General features: G+C 30.3%; 1 protein-coding gene across 3 annotated transcripts in view; it reads right to left on the reverse strand.

The window, feature by feature from the left end:
* LOC106466159 (oxysterol-binding protein-related protein 3-like) overlaps nt 1–5,091 on the reverse strand; it is a 104,085-nt gene extending 98,994 nt beyond the window's left edge. For all 3 annotated transcript variants that reach the window (XM_022394120.1, XM_022394121.1, XM_022394117.1), the window contains exon 1: nt 4,918–5,091. The gene's annotated coding sequence lies outside the window, so the exon portion shown is untranslated. The remainder of the gene's footprint in view (nt 1–4,917) is intronic.
* Nucleotides 5,092–5,465: the final 374 nt, after the last annotated feature.

Raw genomic sequence — 5,465 nt, forward strand, 5'->3', positions numbered from 1 at the left:
CAAAACAATTCTAATAATACCAATTAAGTAAAAACATAACATGAACACAAAAACTTGTAATATTTTTAATTAAATAAATACAGAACATGAACACAAAACAATTCTAATAATACCAATTAAGTAAAAACATAACATGAACACAAAAACTTATAATATTTCTAATTAAATAAATAAGAACATGAACACAAAACATTTGTAATATATCAGATTCAATAACATAACAACTAAATATTTTCTTAAGAATAACCTATGTACAAAAAAAAATCTTATAAAGTTATATTCCAGTCAAACTTGTTTAAAGTTTTAGTAGACTTATCTTAACGTCTTAGTAGACTTAACAACAACAAAAAGAAAAAACGTGCTTATGGGTGCTGCCAGCTTCTTTTCCTCTAGCAGTTCAAAATTAGTGAGAATTAGTAGAAATATTTCAATTACTTATATAGTTGAAATGATGGAAAATAGTAGTAATCAGAAATCTTAATTCAATTACATGATCATTTCAATTTATTGATTGCTGGAATAATCAAACACAAAAATAATATGATACACCGATTTGATTAATCAATTTCATCATAATTCTGATAAACTACTTAGTTAACATGACACTAATTGATGTAATCACAGCAATCAAAGGGCAGAACAGTTTTGGTTTAGTTCGTCTTCAATTTCGCACAAAGCTACACGAGGACTATCTGGGCTAGCCGTCCCTAATTTAGTGGTGAAAGACTAAAGGGAAGGCATCTAGTTAACACCACATACTGCCAACTTTTGGGCTACTCTTTTACTAACAAATAGTGGGATTGACTGTCACATTATAATACCCTCACGACTGAAATGGTGAGCATGTTCAGTGATGGAGATTTGAAATCATGACCCTCAGATTGTGAGTCAAGCACCTTAACCACCACAATGGATATTTTTGAAGGAAATTTTAACATACACTTTTCATTGCTATAAATATTTACATAATTCAAAGTACAAAATATTAAGACTTAAAAAAACTTAAAATTTTTTGGCATGATGAAAAATAAGACACTTGTTAGGTATTTCAGTTGATAACTTTCGGTAACACAGTTATCATCATCAGTAACTGAAACTAATCTACTGAAATTTCTAAGTCACATTTTGCCTTTCATTGTGTGAATACGTTTTTTAGATCTTAATACAGTAGGAGCACAACGTGCCTGAAATAACATTATAAAATAAAAGAAGCAAAGAAGATAGAGGGTCGCAACTTGTATAGTTTTATGAATTAATACTATAATTAATCAAATGTGCAGTAACCTGAATACAACAAAATGAACCAAAAACAAAACATCCTCACTGATGAATACATTAAATGTTTATAAATACAGGTTTAGAAATGCTTGAGAATAGTAATTGTATAACAGCTGATATTTTATTTATCACAGAAAAAAAAACATTTATTAATATTTTTATGAAACACTTTGAAATGACTGTGCACAACCACCCATATACCTTGAACATTTATACATCTAAACTCATAAAATTTTAGAAGAAAACTGGACCTATCGGTTCATCTGTGCAATCCCATCCACAAAACTAAACTTTTATATAAAATACTCAGAGCCACCATTTATCATTCAAATGTTTATCAAGTCTTCCATGAAACTCCCTTAAATTAACTGCATCCACCACATTAGAAGTCAAAGTGTTCCAGAGACCAACCACCCTGTTACAAAAATAAGGCTATCTTAGCTACCAAAACTTATATTTGTATCCTTTAATCTTACCATTTCCAGCATTAAATTCAAAAACATTATGCATCAACACTATCAATTCCCTATACAATCTAAAACACCTCAATCAGATCCCCTTTAATTCATTTTTTTCAAAAGAAAACAATTTCAGAGATCTTAGCTTATCCTCACAAAACAACCTTTCCATCACAAGTCTTATACTAGTAGCCCTGCTCTGAACCCTTTCCAACATATTCAATGTCCTTCCTAAGGTAAGGAGCCCAAAACTGAACACTACTCCAAATGTGGTCTAACCAGTGACCTATACAATAACATAACAACCACTTGAGACTCATATTCTATATTTTTGTAGATACAATTTAAAATTCTATTTGCCCTTCCACTAGCAACAGCACATTGCTTGGATGACTTAAGAGACTGATCAACCAGAACACCAAAATAATTTCTTTCTTTCATGACACTGTTAAGGTTATACTATCAAAATTTTACATGATATACCACATTCATTACCTTAAATTTATTATAATTTAAAGCCACCTGCCATTTACTTGCCCAACTCAAAACCCAAAACTTTTGTAAGGCAACATCTTCCTCCTCACAGCCAGCAACACTTGCTATGGAAAATGTACAATAAATACCTAACTTTCAACATCCTATGTATAACTAACATTAATATATACAATGTCACATATGCACTATCTTTGAAATCCCCTGTGCTCCTAATCTTCAATGTTCTAGGTATGTCTGACTTTCATTGTTTAATGTGCACCTAATCTTCAATGTTCTAGGTATGTCTGACTTTCATTGTTTAATGTGCACCTAATCTTCAATGTTCTAGGTGTGTCTGATTTTCATTATTTCATGTGCACCTAATCTTCAATGTTCTAGGTATGTCTGACTTTCATTATTTCATGTGCACCTAATCTTCAATGTTCTAGGTATGTCTGACTTTCATTATTTCATGTGCACCTAATCTTCAATGTTCTAGGTGTGGCTGACTTTCTTTATTTCATGTGCAAATAATCTTTAACTTAAATTACACAGGCCTGCAAACTTAAACTTCATAAAAGGTGTTTTGGTTTTAATAATGGATTTTCCATAATTCAGCTACACAGATTTTGAAAATAATATGAATTTTTTTATATTACGTAAAAAATGTTTTCGAATTGGGAATAAAAAAAAACTTACTTAGGTCAAATAATTATTTCGTTTACCATAATGAACTTTTTTTTATTATGTTTCCTAACAAAAATACAAACAAACTAAAGAAAAGGGAAGAACACTGATGTCAAACGAGTATGCATCCTCATTCATGTATGGTATAAACTCTTTTTCACAATTTCTGTACCAGTAAAATGATGACCATGGAGAAAGTAAGTTCTTAGCCCGAAGTCTAGACCCCAAAACCTCTGAAGAATCCTTTGGAAGGCCGAAATCTCTCACCAAATCAATAAGTTCACCTGAAGAACTCATATCCAAAGCTCTGTCAATCCAATTTTGCCATTTTTTAAAAAATCTTCTTTTTTTTATACAGCATTCACAAGTAATGCTATGAAATCAAAAGTGGGCTATTTATTAAATAAAAGTATTACAAGTTACTATATGAAAACCTAAACAACTAACTATATTACTTATTTCACATTATACAGTTGCTGTTGTTTGCTATGAAGCATAAAGGTACACAAAGGGCTATCTGTGCTCTGCCCACTACAGGTATTGAAATTGAAAAACATGCCACTGGGGGGCCACATTATACAGAATCATTTTGTTCTTGGACAAAACACTTAATATCCATAAGCCTTTTTAGTCAAAATGTAAGATATCAATCAATACAACAACACTGGTATCTAAGCACTGCATATGTAATTCCTTATGAATTTCATAGCTTTTAATAGTTAGTTATTTTATAGTGCAGCATGTAGAATATCCTGAGCACAAACTGATAAATAAATTGTTGTTTACATTAGTTACCATAAATTAAAATATTCTTTAACATATATATATATATATATCAGTTTACAGATTTTGTTAAATTTTTATTATGTTATACATTTTTCTTAGAGCTGGCAGTCAAACTTCACTAGGCTCTTCCTCTAGAAGAAAGCAATGTAATAATATTGTTCCATTAGTTTAAACATATTTGCTATGTGATGCCTGAAGGTTTGTGAATCAATATGAGGTTTAGAGATACACATTTATAACTGTTTGTATGTATGTGCTAGACTTAAACAGTTTATAATTTTCAGGAACTTGCATGACTCCCTAGAAACATCCCAAGTTTGGTTTTTTCTAATAACGGAATGAACAATGTGAGAAACAAAAACTACTTCAAGAGCAAAATCTTTCATCTCATATTTTCTTCAAGTTCATATCCTGACCATAGAAATATGAAAGATATTTAATGGTCAATCATGGTTACTTGAAAATCCTTTTTGTATTGGTACCTCTGTTTGGGCAAGTTTGAGATTTATAATAACAGCACATAAAAAAATTATAAATAAAACTTCTGTAGTAATTCTAAATTGTGTTATACCACATAAACACTTAAAGTGTATTAACACTAAGTTACTAGTAAATACGTCTTACTATTAAGATTACATTTAAGTTTACTTTTTCATATTCATGTTAGGAGTAATTGAAAAGTGTCCTCTATTCATATAATTCAGGAAAGATTAGCAATATTTGTCAAAAACTTCTTCCTTATTATTAACATCAATTACATTTCTTAGACTGAGGGCATATTATAACTATATTTCAGAAGCTTTTAATTTAAATTCAGATGGGTGGATGTGTTTACACCTGCACATATCAAAACTTCAGCAAGTTAGGGGAAAACAATGATGAATTATGCTTAGTCTAACTTTCATGTTATTATCTTTATGCTTTGAAATCATTTTCAATATAACAACTTTCTGTGTGAATACTTTAATTACATTTCATTTTCAATATAGTCGTTCATATTATAAAGTAAACGAGCTCGAAAAAATCTATTTTATATGCACTGACAATGATATGGTCGCGCCAATTCTAAACAATATATTGAACGATTATAAAGTACCGGTAGGTGGTGTCTTTGTTTATCATACCCTCACATACACCTTTAAGTTTACCCCTTCTAAACTAAACTTCTAGTCGGCATATAATACTAAAAGTAAAAGTATACATTATTGGACAACTATTTTTAAGTCTATCTTACCAGATATAATGTTACCATGAAGACTTTAACTTCTGATCCTTTTATTTTGATGTTAGGTTACATGTTTCGAGACGATCCATAATTATTTGCATTAAACATTAACAACTAACATCAACGGTATATTTCTCGCCAACTTCAACTAACACCTTTCATCCATAGTGAAGTACAATTTACACAGCCTTCGCGTCTTACCTTCAGTCTCAAAAAAAAATATATTTTATTTGGCTCCATCTGTTGTGCGAATATAGTGTGAAGCATGCAAAAATAATTGTTTTTACTGCTGATGTGTGATTGTATGTGGTATTCTCAGATTAACTGATTTCCTTAAATGGTATTAAGCAGAAACTTTTTGAGCGAAATTCACTGAAGTTGCAATCAATTTCTGATATGATATACTATATTCCGATTGCAGATTAGTCAACTGACTAAATTTAGTTCATCCACACAAATTTTGCGCTTTTTACAATATCACAAAAAATGTCCGCACTTATTCTTTTCATTGCAACGATATGAGGCAATTAACAAATAACACTTTATTTTCTAACAAA

The sequence above is a fragment of the Limulus polyphemus genome, unplaced genomic scaffold (assembly GCF_000517525.1).
Source record: "Limulus polyphemus unplaced genomic scaffold, Limulus_polyphemus-2.1.2 Scaffold2171, whole genome shotgun sequence".
NCBI lineage: Eukaryota > Metazoa > Arthropoda > Merostomata > Xiphosura > Limulidae > Limulus > Limulus polyphemus.